The sequence below is a fragment of the Ictidomys tridecemlineatus genome, chromosome 6 (genome assembly GCF_052094955.1).
Source record: "Ictidomys tridecemlineatus isolate mIctTri1 chromosome 6, mIctTri1.hap1, whole genome shotgun sequence".
Lineage (NCBI taxonomy): Eukaryota > Metazoa > Chordata > Mammalia > Rodentia > Sciuridae > Ictidomys > Ictidomys tridecemlineatus.
In genome coordinates, this window is record NC_135482.1 from 93,893,043 (window position 1) to 93,911,938 (window position 18,896).

The 18,896-nt window shown below is 41.2% G+C and overlaps 1 long non-coding RNA gene across 1 annotated transcript; it reads right to left on the bottom strand.

The window, feature by feature from the left end:
- Positions 1-392: 392 nt before the first annotated feature.
- LOC120888643 (uncharacterized) lies at positions 393-18,441 on the bottom strand. Its single transcript, XR_005732333.2, has 3 exons — positions 15,335-18,441; positions 14,196-14,438; positions 393-909 (listed from the first exon to the last, which is right to left on the bottom strand). It is a non-coding gene; the product is annotated as an uncharacterized LOC120888643 (long non-coding RNA).
- Positions 18,442-18,896: the final 455 nt, after the last annotated feature.

An 18,896-nucleotide genomic window follows, 5' to 3' on the forward strand; every position in this document is an offset into this window, starting at 1 on the left:
TTCTTCCTTTTCCTCATTATTAATGAATTAGGAGATACTCAAACCTAATAAAAAAAGCACATAAAAGGCTCATAAGCATCCTTCAGATCTTCTTTACCAGTCAGTCATTTTCATTTTATAAAGCTAGAATTTCCAGTTTTTAAATATTGTAGAAGAGCAGAATTTGACTGTAGTTTTAACATGCTATTTCCACAACCACACACACAAAAAAGTGTTGAATAAGCACTCTCTATGGACTGGTACCATACTAAACACTGCAAAATAGCGAGAAAAAGAGAAAAAGGAAAGGTTTCCACACTCAATGAGGCCACAGTCTAACAGAGAGGTTAAACAAAGCAATAAACACATTTATTGTGATATATACCATCATAGAAATGTAAGCAGGCAAGAGATGGTGGCAACTTGAGATTTATTTTATATGTTTAGAGAAAGGATGTGGGAAGACTTCATGGGGGAGGTGACATTTGCCAAGGGATTTAGAGCATTATTTTGGAACAATGAATAGAAGCATTCTAAGCAAAGACAGAAGGTTGAAAAAAAATGAAGATGATTGTAGAGCTTTAGGGAAAGAAGGAAAGGAAATGAGTAGCCAGATCATGGAGGACCATTGTCTATATCAAAGGCAAAGAATCAAAGGCTTTCATTTTGAGAAGGGGGTGAAATTTGCACTCTTGTTGGGGTTACCATGACAGTGCTTCTGAGAATGTCTTTGAGACATATGGGACAGGGAAGGACCAGTTACAAGTGTTGCCATAGTCCAGGTGACAGATGATCAAGGTTAGAAGGGATGGAGAATCAAGAACAAACATAAAGGATAGCTTCAGGACGTAAAATCAATTGAACTTGTTGATTAATGAAAGAAAAAGAGGGGTCGAGGATAAATCTCAGGTTCCTGGATGATGATGACACCTGTTGAGAAAGAAAATACAAGAAACAACTTGAGACAATTTGAGACAAAAAAGATGAAAGAGTGCATTTGTATTGTTCCATTTATATGAAATACCAAAACAGGAAAAACTGATCTTTGTGGAATAATATCATCTTGGGGGGGTGGGTGGCAGTATTGATTGTAAAAGAATATGAGAGGATTTTCTGTGCTGATGGATATGTATCTGAACAGGGTTATGGGTTACTTGGATGCATGCATTCATCAACCCAGGGAATGTCAAGTCAAGAGACAATTGGTAAAACGTGAGCATGTATTGAATAGAACTGCTAAAATTTCTGATTTTGATTATGGTGCTGTGATTATGTAAGAAATGTTCTTGTTGTTAGAAAATACAGAGTGAGGTGTTCGGTCCTAAAGGAGCATAATGCTTTAACTTACCCTCCAGTGGTTCAGAGAACAAAGACCACACACAAATTGGGAAAGAGAGACGATAGGGAGGGGGAAAAGGAGGGAAGAGGAAGAAAGCAAGACAAAATACAAACAGTTGGGATACGGGGCATAGGGGAATTGTAAATCATTGCAACTTCTTGGTGAAGTTTGAATGTAAACTTTTCTGCAAAGTTTACATATAAATAAAATAAGTCTAAACCAAGACTGGAAAGAAAAGGGAGGTGACAAATTCCTAGGAATTTAGAGATGGAGAAACAGAATATGGAAGTCATTGAATTGACTGAGTTACTCCTAGGTCTCTAATTGAAAACTAGATGGTGGTGATGTTACAAATGGGAACGGGTCCACGTGGGGCAATGAGGGAGGAGCTAGTGAGTGAGATAGTGAGGTCATTCAGCTCGGTGTTCATTTTTATCGCCAGTGTGGCACCTGGGTGGAGCTCTATACAGGCAGATGAATGAACTGTATGTCTGCTCAGTAACTCAGTAACTCCTGAAGGAGGCGAGGGGGAGTCTCCAAGTCACGTGTTCATTTTATTTCATTTACTATGGCCTGACTCAAGTCGCTTCAGGTCACAGTCCTGAGGGTCTTTTATTCTTCTGGGCCTGTAGCTCCACTTTTTGAAATCAGAAAGAGTCTATGGAAGATAAGGATTTGATGGGTGGAGGGAGCAGGAATGGGTGCTAGTTTCTTTGACTGCTTCAGACTGGGAAACTGTTCACAGGACAGACCAATATGCCCTCTTCTAGCACGGTCACTGCTGGAGACCTCTCCATCTCCTGCTACCCACCTCCTACCCCAAAACAAGAGAAATAACAGCCTGAGAGTCCACCAAGAGCTTTTGACCAGTGATAGAACATTAGTTTGAATCCCGTGCACTTTAACAAACCTCACAGAGCTCTACTTGTCTGGTCTGATAAAGGCTTTAACCCTCCCAATCCATGCCCAATTCCCTCTCAGTGGGCCCTGCATAGTTGTTAAATTAGCCTCAGCTCTCCACACGGACCAGCATTGTCTGTAACTCAGCATTTAGCCAGTTTTTACTATGTGCCAGACACAAAGGCTCTTTTTAATTGTTTTCCAATTCTGGGTCAGGCCCAGAGCTCGGCAACCCACTCCAGCTGCTTTTAACAAGCATTATAAAATATTCAGGTGGGCAGAAATTGTACAAAGAATAATATTAAGTCCCTATGTGTATTAGTTTTATATTATTGCATGACAAAACACTACAAACATAGCAATTTAAAACCATGCTCATTTACTAGCTCGCAATTCTATAGGCAAGACATTCAGGCCCAATGTAGCAGGGTCTCTGACCAGGGTCCTACAACACTCAGACCCAGGGAGAGTCCAGACCGATGATTCATCTCATCTGTGGTTTGGCTCCTTGTCCAGGATAATTCAGGTTATTTATAGAATTCAGACCCTCGTGGTTGAGGACCAAGGTTTCTTTGCTGGTTGTCAATTGGGACCAGCCTCAGCTCACAGAGTCACTCTTGGTTCTTTGCTACATGGTCTCTTCCATCTTCAAGCCACTGGAGGGGGAAAAAAAATCTCCCTCATGTCAAACCCCTCCTATGCTTCAAATCTCATTCCTCTTATAAAATGCTGAGCTGATTGTTTTATGCCCATTTAGAATAATCTTAAGGCCCATCTTGAAGCCAACTGGTTTGGAACTTTAACTACATCTGCAAAATCCTTTCACAACAGAAGCTCCATTAGTATTTAATTGAATAACTGGGAGGAGGTGTGCAGGCACCAATTTGATGAGAGTCTTGAGGATCCCCCCTTAGAATTCTGCCTACTACCCCATGCCCCTGCCATTTAGCAAGAAAAAAAAATATTCTATTGAATTGATGCCCCCCCCCTCACCCCGTCTACGGCCATACCACCCTGAACGGGCCCGATCTCGTCTGAATTGAGGCCCCTGCACACCATCGCCTTTGCCATTTTACTTAATGTGGTGTTTATCATTCTTTTATGCTTTCCTTACATATATACATATCCCTTCTGGATGTATAGTTGTTTAAAATCTATAAAACCCAGCATTCTGTATGTGTTCGGCAACTGTTTCACTATTTTTCCTCAGCTTTATATTCATGAGATTCATCTATGTTGATCTGTATAGCTTTAGCTCTCTTATCTTAGCTGATCTATGGTATTTCATTATATGAAATTATATGACTACATACTGAGTCATTCATTCTCCTGGATGAATGAAAATGTGAATTGTTCTCAGCTTGTGAATACAAATGTTTCTGATATGAACATTTCTATATCTGCTTCTTATGCCTATGCAAGCATATGCCCAGGAGAAGAGCTTCTTGGTCACAGGGTATGTATGTCCTCATCTTTACTAGAACTCACCAAATGGTTCTCGGAAGAAGTTGCACCATTTTACAAACCCATTCCAGCTACCACTTACTAGTCATATAAATGATCAACTTATTGTGCATTCATTATGCACCAGGTAATAAACTCTTACACATATTATTGTATCCCATTATCACAAACTTATGAGTGAGGTATGATTATTGTCCCTAATAAACAAATATGAAAACTGAGACTTAGGGGAAGTATCTTTTCCGAAGTCAGAAAATTCATGACAGTGCTCGGATTCAAATCAATCCACCCGATTCCAGAGGAAATGTTCTGATGACTATACAACACTGACCTCCCTTTCCCCTTTCAGAAGAAAGCAGGATGCAGAGGGGAGGCAGATAGTGGAGAGAAAGTAAATGCAGATAGACATGTGTCCCTCTCACCTACCATGGTTTTCTCAACCAGACGTCCCTGAGACTACATTCCTCAGACTCTGAGTCAGTTGAGATTAAATGGAGATGTCTTGCACTGAGCCAGGCCTTCTAGGTAGAGGGTGTTGCCCTCAACACCAGCCCGTGGGAAATAGCTCCAAGAGATAAGCTACCTTGGGCACTGAGCCCCTAATCGGAGCGGCAGATGGCCCTGGTTCTAAACTGTTTCTTTGCAGCTATATCACAGTCTGGCTACGGGTGAGTCACTTCCCAGAGCATTTTGGTTTCCCATCTGCAAAATGCAGTGACAATTCTAAACCTGTGCATCATGAGGGGAGAGTCCGGAAACAGGAGACACAACTTCAGATTCAGCCTGACACCAAGAAGAAGAAGGGCACTAATTCTGTTCTTCTGGTGAGAAGTATTTGCTACTGTGTCGAGTCACAGATTTTGCCTTGGCTCTACCTAAGCCTAATTTCTCTCCAGGGCTGAGCTCCATAAAATGCCTGGCCTACATAAAGGGTGGCAGAGTTTACAATGTTTCATCATAATAGCCTGTAGAGGTATGCATGATTCGAATATATACCTCAGCAAAATTTTTAAAAATGAGCATGTTGTCACCCTTTGGGGTCTCTGTCCCAGGGTCAAAGCTGTAAAAAAATTGGTCATGTTTATCAAATTTTGTCTTATATAAAAGTGATATGTGCACATTTTAAAAAATTAAATGCTCAAAACCTATAAAGTGGGTAGTAAAAATAACCCATAAACAACTGTTAATATTCTGGTGTATTTCCTTCCAATCTCTCTATATGTAAATAAGATAATGGGATCGCATTATGTGAATCCAATTTTACATCTTATTTTTTATACTTTATGCTATACTGTGGGCATTTTCCAAGGTCATTAAATAGTCTTCAGAAACATGATTTGTAATAGTTTCATAAAATTTCCTCCTTTGAGCACAATATAATTTATTTAACCTTCCCCCATTTGAGGACATTTATGTAGGTTGTTTCCTATTTTTTTTCCTCTTATAAATCATAGTGTACTTAGGGTTTTTTGTATAAATTTATGATTATTTTGTTAGGAAATATTCCTAGAAGTGAAATTACTGGGTCAAAGTTGGCAGATTTTAAGGGGCAAATAGCAGAAAATTAAACTCAAACTTGAATGGCTACCAGCCAAAACAGGGCTATCAATGTTCTCAGCCACAGCCAGAGTGAGAGAAGCTATTTGATTCAGATTTCCAAGCAAGAGTCTTGGAATTCACCCTTATTAGAATATACACCCTGTACCCATGCACCAATCAAACACTGTGGACCAGCGCTTCGGATGTTCCAACTAGTTTTAAGCCAATCATAGACATCCAGGAAGGTAGGGAGGGGATCAACTTCCCCGGTTGCAAATCAATGGTTTCTTGGAGAAGGATGGTATCCAAACAAAGACCTGAACTGTATTAAGAAGGAGATAGGCAGAAATGAGGGCTGAATAGACACCAGTAAATACTCACTGAAGGATGAACTTTTTAAAGGGGTTTGACATGAATATACAAATTACTTCCCATAATGGTGGCACCAATGTAAAACCAGGAATGTGCTAGAAGGTCTGTTTAACTGTGCCCTCGCCAACACTGATTATTTTATTTTAAAACATATTTTAACTTACTCAAATTTTATTGGATGGGCCCAAATAACCTGCATCTTGATTTAAATTTAACTTTCCTAATTACTCTATGCTCTTGGCCATTTAGGATTTCAGAATTTCTAACGTAAAATGTAGATCACAAATATTCTAAAGAGCTCCAAACTTTAGGCTGATCTAACCCCTTCCTGACAACTGAGAAACAAAGAATGTAATATTTGGGACCCTGTTTCTACCAGTGGCAGGAGCCTAGACTTAATTCAGCCCTTAACTGCATGTTCCTTTAGTGGGCTCCAGAACACCCAGAAAGTACTTTGTGCTTCTGGAAGGAAAATTCCCTCCTAGACCCAGCCCTAACTCTTACTTTATCCTCAGATTCCCATTGGGGTTGGCTCCAAGTGGAAGGGGTGTAGAGCTGAACCTATTTCCAGTCACAGTTCTGGCTTTTACTCAAGCAGGAAAGACGAGTCCTGCTTCCAAGTCACTGTACTCCTGAGCTCTGAGATTCTCTGCCATACCCATTCCTGGAGGAGTAGACCTCTTAAAGAGCCATCTCAGAATCTGAGACAGGACCAGTACTTATGCTATCGTGTGACTGCTTGCAAGGTCAGTTCTATAGCCAGGTGGGTCTCTCTAGAACTGGCCCTCATGATCCTAGTTTGTTTCCATCCCCTTCCCCAGGCCCACCACTGATATCTCACCCTGCATCTCCACCGTGGCTGACCAATACTACTAATAACATGGAAGTCTAGCCCTTCACTATAAACCACGGCTTGGCGTCTTTTGGAAGCCTCTACTGCTGAGCTTCCTCCTTCCTGGGGGCTGCCATTAGGAAAAAGAAAAAGTTATACATCATTAAAAGGCAGAAATGGACTCAAGATTTTACCTTTCAGGAAATGCTCAAGTAAGAGTCAGCAGGAAGGGAGACCTCATCAAATAAGTTATGAGATGAATTATAATATATTCCTTTCTCAGTTCAGTCCTAGGCTGCTCAGACTTTCAAATAGGAGAAAGGAGTTCATAGCTACTTTTCTAGATAAGTCTGCCAGGATGCTAGTTCAACATGCTGAACATCTTAGAGTAGTAGCTCCTTAATTCACAGAATACTGTGAATCACCTGCATTCTTCAGCAAAATGTGCCAGCCTTGGGCTAGTCGCTGGGAATATGATATGAATCAAAATATGGCCTCTGCCCCCAAGAGTAGAAAGGCTCCAACAACCAGAATGTATGCAAAAAAAAAAATAGTATCCAGGCTATGATAGCCACTAATTCATCTCAGGCACAAAGAAAGAAGGGTTCAGACTGACTCCCTAGAAGAAACACCCTCAAACTGAGTTTTTAAAAGTATATAGGGCTTCTCCAAGTACACAAAATGGCATGAGGTGTGCTAAGCATGAATAAAAGCTGGAAAGAAGCTAGAAGACATAGAATATTCTGGAATATTCAAAAGAACTCTAGGTAATTCAGCATTGCTAGGTCATGAGAAGGAGGGGGATGGAGTTGCAGAAATTGATCAGGCCTGCAAAAGGGTTTTTAGTGTTTATACTGTGGACTAGAAAGGAAAGGACATGGATGTTTATTTCAGATGTCCATATGGAGAATAAATGCAGTGCCAAACTGAAGGCAAGTAGGAGATGACTGTCATGATCCAACTATAAGATAGAAGAGGGAAAGCATATGAGGGATGGTAAAAATTAGAACACACCAGCCTTGGTTGCCAATTAGATACGGAGTCCAGGGAATAATAAGCTATAAAGTAAGGCTACTAACTCAGCCATTCATACATTCATTTAGGTAATCTTTCTCTAAATGAGTACAGCATTTGTAAGCTACTAGTTAGGCACAAAGGATATAAGATAGTCATGAACCCTGTCTTTATGGAAACTTAGAGAAAATTAAACTAGTGATAGCAATGTAAAGAATTGGTGTTATAATAAGGAAAGTACATAGAAACTGAAGGTGGTGAATCTTGTCTAGGGACAAACTCACTGAAAGAGTGAGTTTTACACTGATACAGGGAGGATGCATTGAAGTTAGCCAAGAAAAAGAAAGGCTGGAGAACAAAGTGTCCTACGTAGAAGAAAATAATTCATGAATACCCAGAGTGGAAGAAAATGGCATATCTGGACATTGAAAATGGATAAATATGGCTGGAGTATAGAGAAAGAGAAAGATACAGGATGTGAGGTTACAGACGAGGCTACATTCAGAAAACAAATGCTAGGTAAGTCATGTCGCAGTTCAACCTGACCCTAAGGCTCAGGAAGCCAGGCTGCAGAGTTTAAAACATAGTGTAAGTTCTTTCCATTCTGCAATGTGGTTTCTCAGGTGAGTGGCACTCTCAGATATGCATTTGGAAAATATTCTGTCTTATGAAAAATGGTTTGAAGAACAGCAAGAATTGAGATAGAAAGACCCAATAGGAAGATGATGCATACTCCAGGAGATCAGAACCAAATTAAGGGGAGCCAACTGGAAGGACCTGGTAGTGAGGATCAGTAAGTTTATAAAACATCCACGGAAAAGCCATAAATTGTTTAGAAATGCTTTCCCAAGCAGAAGTCCATGTGACCGGAAGTAATGCTTTGATAGATCTCTATGATCGTGGAGCCACCTCCCGGCCTCAAGCATCCTCTGCAAACCCTACCAAGGGACATAAGCTGACTTACAGCAGGTAAATTGTTAGGTTGAGTCCCTCACTTGACTATTATGAATAGTGCTACAATAAACTTGAGATTGCAGACATCTTTTTGACAAAGTGATTTAAAAATTTGGGGGTAAATATCTAGAAGTAGAATCAATGGGTCATATGGTATTTTTATTTTTTGGAAAAAAACTCCATATTGTTTCCCCTAATATTTACACTGATTTACATTCCCACTAATAGTGTAATGGGTTTCCTTCTCTCCACATCCTCACCAACACTTGTTATCTTCCATTTTTTTTAAAACATAGCCAATATGACAGGTGTGAGATGATATCTCATTGTGGTTATAATTTGCATTTTCCTAATGATCAGTGATATCAACCATTAACAAATGAATGGATAAAGAAAATGTGATATATATGCACAATGGAATGCTAATAAACCTTAAAAGAAAAAGAGATTTTGCATTTGCAAAACATGAATGCAATCGGAGAACAGCATATTAACTGAAATAAGCCAGGCACAGATAGACAAACACTGCATGTTCTTACCGATAATGAAATCTAAAATAATCAAACTGAGGGAAGCAGAGAGTAGAATAGTGTTTACCCTAGGTGGGGGCTGATGGAAGATGGGAAGATAGATGATGGTCAGAGAGGTATACAGCTATAGTTAGGAGGAATAAGCTTTCTTTTCTTTGAGATATATTGCACAACACATAAAATATAGTCAATAATAATGTACCGTATGTACATTTCAAAATCATCGACAGTAAATTTCTAATAACAAAAATAATTATTTGAGGTGATGGATATATCCATTAGTTGATTTAATTATTCCACATCATATTCATGAATCATACCATCACTTGTACCTCATATATATGTTTATATATATGTGTGTGTGTGTGTGTGTCTGTTAATTTACAATTCAAAATTAAAAGTTAGAAAAATAAAAACTAAGACAAGTAAATAATTTCATAAGGAAATATACAAGTGTGATAATTTGACATATATAATATGTTTGTGTATGTATAGACATATGTATGTGTCATGTATATATTATTATATACACACAATGTGTACTGATCAAATCAGAGTATTTAGAATTTCTCTCTGCTTAAATATATATCCTTTTTGTGTGTGTTGGAAAGCTATGGATGCTAATTCTTTATAAAATACATACAATAAATTATTTTGAACTATCAGCACCCTCCTGTGCTCTGGGAAAAGGAATTTACTGCTCCTCTCTAGCTGTATTTGGGTACCATTAACTACCCCTTCTCCTCCCAGCCTGTAGGAGAACTATTTTATACTCTCTGAAGTCAACTCTCTTGGCTTTAGTGCTCCTTCCATGGGTGTTGCTTTTTTGCAATTTCTCTCTAAATAAATGATGAATACACTTAAATGATGTTTTGAAAGTATACCAAAACAAAACAAGATACATACCAAAAAAATCAAGCCAACTTGGAGAACCCACACATCTAACATTCCCCTCAGATGCCAGTCGGTGGTAATCTGGACTGTGGCATTGGAATAGAGAAGTAGATGGAGACAGACAAGGTCTAGTGAGGTGGTGGCATTATTAGGATTGGGTGATTGGTGGGTGTGATGTTAGTTAGAATATGAAATTATGAAAGACTTCCTGCATTTCTGATCTTGCTAGCTGGTGGAATTTGGGATAATAGAAGAGAAAAGGCTGATTTGCAGAGTGGGAAGGAATAGAAGATTTTAGGCGTCTACTACAAGTGTTTGCATTCTATAAAGATGGAGTTATCTTTTGAATAAGAAATGGAATTCTGAGCCTAGAGTTAAAAACACTTCCTGGGCTAGAAATAGAGATCAGAAAGTCATCAGTAAGGAAATGAATGGAAAAAAAACTCAGAAAGAAAGAATGTCAAAGGGCTAAGAACAAAAAATGGGAGAGAACAGCATTCAAAGTAAGTTAGGGGCAAAGGAAGCAGAGAATGAATGGAAAATGAGCTGCCCAAGAGATGAGGGCAAACCAGATGAATGTGAAGTCCTAAAAGCCAAGGAAAGAAGACAGTAAAGGAGCAATGGTCAATAGATCTCAATTTGTAAAGTCAGAGAGAGAGAAAAAGTGATCCAGAGGAGTTTCTTGAAATGATGTAAGCATTTCACAACAGTGAAGCTTATTTTATAGAAAGCAAATAGACCACTTTAATTCTGGTTGCCGTCTTGCCCTTCCTCCTTCTCCAGTAGAGCCAACTTATAAGTCAGAATAAACATCCAAAACTCAACCACCCAGGGCCCAGTTGTGATGGGAAGGAAGATTAGGTCTTAAGGAGGAGAGACTTGATTTCCCACCAAGAGCACCCAGGGTGTCTGGAGATAACTGTAAAAGAGGTAGTCTTATAAATAGGAGGGCTTCCTGTCCCTTGCTCAGAGCCCTGGTCACATCCTCTTCTTTTCTATCCTGGGGACCCCATGGTAGTCCCAGACATGTCTCTGTGTCCTCCCCCAGCCATTCTACCATCCCTCACTGTCTCCTTCAACGCCTCTTCTTCTAGGGTTTCCATCATTTCCAAACTCACCAATGCTCAACACACCCAGGCATACCATCAAAAACTGTCTAGTGAATCAAAGAATCAGGAAAATAACTCTAAATAATTCCAGTCCTGCGAGGTGAAGAAAATTAGAGTTTGTGATGAGGAGGCCATAGCTGAGCTGCCTTCACTGTCCTGCAAGAGAGAAAGTGCTAATTGCAGTAATAAGTCCTGCTGAGATCCTGCAGGGTGAACATAGCTGACTTCCCACCCTGATGAGACTTCTCTCCCTGCCTCACTCCCCAGGAGGAAGAGGGGTAGAAATCCTGGGTGATGCTCCACCCCTGAAACTTGGCTAATAGCCCACAACCTCTTGGGACTGTGCAGAAGCGTAATGGCGCATCTCAGTGGGCTGAATGGGAATGAAACAAAGCCCATTACCTTACTCAAGCTTGGGAAAGGACACTGGGAATTAGACTATGGTAGAGATTCTCTTGGGTAAGGAGCTTCCTTGTACTAATCTAATTACAAAAAACAAGACATGGAAAGGGGTCTTCTCTCTATTCTACCTGTAACGTAAATGGATTCATTGAGTGAGTTTCATTATTGTTCTTGAGTTCTCTCAGATTTCCGTGATTCATGGTCCCAAGGGTATATCACTAAACATCAGGTTTAATCACAAAACATTAGCAGTCATAGCATTTAAAACTGCTACTAGTTCCTAGTCTGCCAACTGAGTAGTTATAGGATTGTCTCTTACATGCATTGTCATGGAAACCAGCATGCAGCCTGAGAGTAATCCTGGCAAATTTCCAAGCATCTGGTGGGCAGAGGATGTTTGGATCTGTATGAAACCGGTTTGCTGTGCAGTCTGAACGTGATGGGGTGTATGCATAAAATAATTGTGTTTTTTCCAGTCCCTGCTTCTGGCTAAGCTCTGTAGAACCACCCTTTCCTACATAGCACATCCCTTGATAAAATTCTGGTAGATTCTATAACTTTTTGGTCATGTTTGGCTCTTAAAGTGCAGCTCATGTGAAAGTTTCAGTCTTCAATGGACTTAAATCACTCCTCCTTCCCCTCCCACCTGCAAAGCTTTGAGCTTCATAGAAGCTTCTTGAGGCTGAGCTAACAAGGTGCGACAAATTGGGTGGCTGAGAGCAATAGAAAATCATCGTCTCAACAATCTGGAGGCTGAAAGCCCCAAATCAGGGCTGTGATCCTGCTAAAAGCTCTCTTGCCTTTTCCAGTTCGTGGTCCCAACTGGGTTACAGCAGCATCTCTCCATCGTCACCTGGCGTTCTCCCTATGTCTCTCCACTCGTCTTTCCTCTGTATATCTATGTCCAAATTTCCCCTTTCATTAGGAAATACGTGGTCACATTGGATTGGAACCTACCCTAATGGCCTCATTTTAATGTCATTGCCTCTGTGAGATTCTATTTCCAGATAAGGTCACTTTCCGAGGTACATAAGCATATCTTCTTGAGGACACATTTTAAGCCCTTACCAGCTGGGACCTGGGGCTGTGCTTGGTCTCTGAGCCACCTCTCCTGTCCTCGTCCTGACTCCTCTGGTGCTGTTGAAGAGGGGGGAAGGCAGGGGGAGGGGTCCATGGCTGGCTACCGCTGCAGTCCTCTCTCTGATGACTCCTCTGCTTCCCTCTGCACAGACTGGCCCCGGAGGCCCTCCAGGCATCAGTCCTCCAACTGTGGGCAGTGTCTCCTGGGGCCCAGGTGTGAGCTCTCCTGTCCCAGGAGCCTCCCTGCAGCACAACTCTTGATGTAAACAATTCACCTCCAATTTGACCTGTTCTGCCCCTCAGTCCTCCACCTCTCAGACTGTGAACTAGAGTCCACCCCAGCCTCCTGGGGAGAGGTCCTCGCCCTAGCCCTTGGTAGGCCTTGTACCAAGCACCAATCCCAAAGCAATAGAAAAATTCCCTTTCACACACACACACACACACACACACACACACACACACACACACACACACACACCTCATAGTAACATATCACTGAGACAAGCCAACAGCAAGCAGGTTAATGTCTTGGACTGTGCGGAAGTTTCCTAAGTTGATGTCAACTCAGTTATTGGCATTGTCTACAGGGCAAACAGTCCTTGCCTTTACTCCTTCTTTTCCTAAGGCTTGTGATGAGTTCTGAACATCATTTCCATGCACCAAGAATTTCTCAAGGAGATAGTTGAAGAAGTGGTGGTCACAATTTGCCTCTCAGGGAAGGGCATTAGAAAGGGATTACATAGAGTGATCGCTACCACTTGTGGATCAAGTTCTTATGCCTCTTACCATGCTAAACGTTTTCATAAGTCTTAGCTAAGTACTGCCTCCAGCCCTCTGAGATAGGAATTGTCACTACCCCTGTTTAATAGGAAACTTCTTAGCGCAGTTAAGGCCACACCTGAGATCAAGCTGCTACTGGGATCTGCAGCGGGCTGCTCAACACAGACCAGCTGCCAGTTCACACACACCACCACGGAATCCTGCTCACCTCGGGCACTGTCCTGGATCGTTTCCCAAAATATACATCCCACGTCCACAGAACATTCAAGTCATTTAGCGTCTTTTGTTCACCCCACTTTAGCTTCCACACCTCACTGTTGCTGACCTTTAAGGAATCTGTGTTGGCCTCCACCTGGACTGAACTGTTCTGCTAGTGAACTCGGAGCCTGAAGTGAGAATTCATCAATATTTTAGGTTTCAATAAGGGTGCAAGGGACAGGGAACTTAAAAAAAGACACACAGACAGGGATGGCTGTAGATCCCTTCAGTAGAAACCAAAGAGAGGGAAAAGGGAGAGAGAAATTATCACATTAATTCTCTTTATTGATCAAAGGTCAATTTGAGATATTCAGGAGAAGAAAGAAATGTATGATGTAACAAAATTCATGTGCAGTTATAATTAGCTCGGGCAGTATTCTTGTTGTGTTCAAAGCATCTTTGAACATGAATATTGGGGGAGGCAATGGGATGGAAAACAGAGAGCAGGAAGCCAACAGAAGGTAAGAAAGAAAGAAAGAAAGAAAGGGAGTCCAGATTGAGGCCAAGCAGGAGGGGGAGTTTTTGTTGAAATTCCTCTGGCGTTTTTTCATCGAAAAAAGTGAAGACAATCATCATCCAAGGCCCTAGCAATGCTTAAAAGAAGTGTCTGACCACAATATGAGGTTATTTATAAGTGGGTGAAAACAAACAGTAGAGAATACAGCAAGGGACAATTGGCAGAGTGAATGATAGTGGACTCAAATCCCTGGTTTCTGTTGCTGATGTCTTTGGATAAAAAAGATACTCACGATTCTCAATAAGCAATGACACCACTTGCTCTTCTGAGGAAGAGAGAGGAAGCACACTCTCTCCGTGGGTGGAAAGAAGGCTGGGAGCATCACAGGAAACACTCACACTCCCATCTCTTCTCCACTCATCGCTCGCGGCTGGTGGCTCCCTATCCCCTGGTACACACAGGCTGCTGTTCACTGGAGGTCCACCACGTCGTCTGCCACGGGGATGCAGCAGATGTCATCGATGGAGTTTGGGCCCTAAAAGAGTGATCCGTGGGTGATGAGCATCAAAACTCCAAGAAATGGAAGATTCAATCAGGTACCTGATTCAAAAAGAGAAATTTGACACAGAAGTATGGATAGCTGTATCCAGAGGAAAGAAAAGGTCTAAATCCCCCAATACCTTCATCTCTGTGAATGGCCACTCTCTTTTCCAATCTCTTGGTCATCTTTTTTGACTTGATCCTGAAAAATTCTTCCTGCTTTATGGAAATCACAGATACTCACAAAGGTCTCCATTAGTTTATTTGTATACAAATCTAATTTAACAATTAGAAGATTAACAATTAATCTTCTAATTGTTAAATTACAACACAGTGCCATAGAAATATTGTGTCACAAGAGAACCTGTGGTTTGCTTAACACACCCAACATTTTCAACCATACACACCTACATCAATGATAGTCACGTAAGCCACAGATATTGGGGGACCTGCCATGGGCTGGGAATTACCTTCCAGTTTCCAAGTAAGTTAGCTTTCAGGTAAGTTTCCCTGCTTTCTCACTCAGGGAACCATACTTAAATGCAAGTCAGTAAATTAAAAATTATTATTTTGGAGAATTTTATGTTCTTGATTCATTACTATAACAGGGGAAATCATTTATAAACTTCCAAATTTTTAGACTTTATTAGTAACCACACTCTTCTTAGTAAGCACCGGGGTTGAAACTCTTTAACTGGTCCAATTTTCTCCCAGCTTTAGGGAATTTTTTTTTGTGTGTGTGATATTCATAACATGGTCATCCAGTTTGGGGTCAAAACCTCCCAGGAACAGAGGATTGGTTGCTTGACGAGTCCCTTGTTTTAGTCAGCTCTTTCACTGCTGTTGACTAAAAGATCTGACCAGAACAAATATAGAGGAGGAAAAGTTTACCTGCAGGCTCACAGTTTCAGAGGTCTTAGTCCACAGAAGGCCGGCTCCATTCCTCAGGGCTCAAGGTGAGGCCGAACATCATGGCAGGAGAGTGTGGCAGAGGGGAGCAGCTCACATGGTGATAAGGAAGAAGAGAGAGAGAGTCCACTGGCCACATACAAATATGTACCCAAAGCCACCCCCCAATTCCCACCTCCTCCAGCCACACCCTACCACTTGGGTTACCACTCAGTTAATTCAGGGAATTAATTCACTGATTGGGTTAAGATTCTCACAACCTAATCATTTCTCCTCTGAACCTTCTTGCACTATTTCACACGTGAGCTTTTGGGGGACACCTCACATCCAAACCATAACAACCTTCCAAGGGCTTTTTTCCCACCATCCCGACCTTGAACTCTGCAAAGCAGCCCCCACCTCACTATTGAAGAGTGACAGATTGTGTCCTCTACAATCTGCATCCCTCCTCCTGAGCCTTGCTCTGAGCTTAAATCTCAGGTTTGCCTTTGCCCATTTCTGTGGGAAAAACCCCTCCTTTACCTTGAATCCTATGCACCTAAATTGAAGTTTTCTTTCCCTTTCCATACAGCTGAAATCTGAAGTTCCCCCTCCTGATTCCTGAACTCCTCTCTATGATATTGTCTGTTGTTCTGGAAGATATTGAGCAATCTAAAATTGCTTACTTAGCATTATCTCACTTTATACTTAAGAATTTTGAAGCCAGAGGCCCTATATTATTTTTTTACATGACAGTAGAGTATATTTTGACACATTATATGTACATGGAGTATAACTTAGGATCCCATTCTTGTGGTTGTACATGATGTGGAGTTTCATATATGAAATAGGAAAGATATGTTTGATTCATTCTGTTGTGTTTCCTACTCCCCCTTCCTTCCCTTCATTCCCTTTGGTATAATCCAGTGAAATCCTATTCTCTCCCATGCCTTATTGTGTGTTAGCATACACATATCAGAAAAAACATTTGGCCTTTGGATTTGGGGGATTGGCTTATTTCACTTAGCACAATAGTCTCCAGTTCCATCCATTTACTGACAAATGCCATTAATTTCACTTTTTATGGCTGAGTAATATTCCATTGTGTTTGTGTGTGTGTGTGTGTGTGTGTGTGTGTGTGTGTATCACATTTTTCATCCATTCATCTGTTGAAGGGCACCTAGGTTGGTTCCATAGCTTAGCTATTATGAACTGAGTCACTATAAACTTTGATATGGCTGTCACCATAGTATGTTGATTTTAAGTCCTTTGCATATAAACCAAGGATTGGGATAACTGGATCAAATGGTGGTCCATTCCAAGTTTCTGAGAAATCTTCATACTGCTTTTCAGGGTGGTTTCACCAATTTGCAGTCCCACCAGCAATGAGTGAGTGTACCTTTTCCCCCACACCCTCACCAACATTTATTGTTTCTTATATTCCTGATAATTGCCATTCTGACTGGAGTGGGGTGGAATTTCAGTGTAGTTTTGATTTGCATTTCTCCAATTGCTAGAGATGTTGAACATTCCTTCATATATTTGGTGACCATTCATATTTCTTCTGTGAAGCATCTGTTCGGTTCCTTTGCAGGGGCCCCTATGTTACTAATCTTTGCATCCTTGGATAGGCCCACATCCGGCCAATTACAGGTGCTCGGTACATGAGTGTGCTGGCGTCACTGAATCCTCCTGAAATCTAGGTTTGAAACATTCAAGACGCATGTCTGATCCACCTCTAAGCATCATGCCCCTAAGCAAAATCTTCAGTGGCTTTTAGTGGTGTGGAGGCAATGTGTAAGCTCAGCGGCCTAGCTTTGATCACCTTCATAATCCAGCTTTGCTCCTAACACTTCGTCTTCTCACTTTTCATCTGCTCCAGCCAACCTGGCTCACTCATTTTCCTCTGACAGACTGTCCCTCCCTGCCTCTGCACTCTCTCTCCCTGGTAACATCCCCCATCATCCTCCATCCCCTTCTTAGCCAGTCCTCCCCATCCTTCAAACTGCAGCTTGAGTCTTCTATCTTCTGAGGAGTCTTTCCAACCCACCTGTTTTGAACTCTGATGTTTTTGAGGTCTATATCATTCATTGTGTAAGTAAACACACAACGCCTCGTGACGTCTCCCATGCTGCCATTGTCTCGGTGGCTATTTATCTCTCATAATGTTATTTAACTTCTCACTGATTTATGTCCTGTCTCTACAAGTAGATCACGAAGTTGCCAAGGGCAAAGACCCTGTCTTATAATTCTTTGTATCCCCCATAGTATTTAGTGTCATATCTTATGCACAGTAGGCACTCAATAAATATGTTGATTTATTCTCCCCCATCTTTCAAAGTCCAGTTAAATTTCACCTCATTCACATTCCTTTCCCTTAAGACGCCAGCATACATTTATTCTCCTCCTTTAAGTTCAATCGTACTTAGTGTCTATCCTGTTCATTGCATGCATTAAGAGGTCTAATCCTATCTTGTGTATAAAATGTGTTCATCTAACTAAATAGTCTGCTTCTTGAGAACAGAGCCCATGGGCTTGGGACTTTTCTACATTCTTTTTTTTTCCCCTGGGGCTAGGCACTGCATAAGCTCTCAGTAAATATTTTTTTTTCCACTGCGATCTAAAATAGCTTTTAAATTCCAGTTATATGTACTCTAACAGGATATAAATTTAAAAAGATGCCCCAATAAGGCTCCGATTGAATATGTATACAACTGTTATCACAGCTTGCTGTACTTCATTTGTGAGTAGGAGCCAACAGCAGAGCATATGATTTCTTTGTCTGGGTTTTTGCTGTGATGGAGACACATCAAGTCATCTGCCTGGGATCTACTTGAAGAGTTTAGAAACAGACCTAAACAGAAGCTCACTGAAATCGTAGAGTGCACTGTGAAGGCTCCTCTCTCAAGCTGGGCTTGGCTCAAAGAGCCCGTCACCTTCTGGGAGTCGCTCCTTGAAACACTGCATATTCCAATAGTCACTAGGATAACTGATGGGAAGAGGCCTCATCCCCAAGCCTTTTGCCTTTTGTTGGATAACAGATTTGTTCATTGATTCATTCGCTACAGACACCGTGTGAGCACTGACGATACAAAAGTCAACAGAGTAGAAATGCCCCGGCCCTAGATAGGAAGAGAACAGCTCAATAAGTAATCACAAGCCAATAATGGGAAAAAAATAACTGAAAAAATTTCTATGTGACTACAGTCTTAACCTGTTCAGGCTGACGGGGTAACTTATAAAAAAAAAAAATAGAAATTTAGTGTCCACCGTTCTGGAGGCTGGGAAGTTTCAAGATCAAGGCAACCGTCAAGCGTCTAGTGAGGTTCTTCACCATTTCCTTGTTCATAGATGGTATCTTCTGGCTGTGCCTTCCTAAGGTAGAAGAGGCAGATGAGCTTTCTAGGGCCCTTTGATAGGGCACTAATCTTATTCAAGAAGGCAGAACCCTCATAATCTAATCACTTCCCAAAGGCCCTCATCTTTTAATACTATCACACTAAAGATTAGGTTTCTATATGAATTTGGAGGGAAGGGGGACACAAATATTTAGACCATAGCAGAC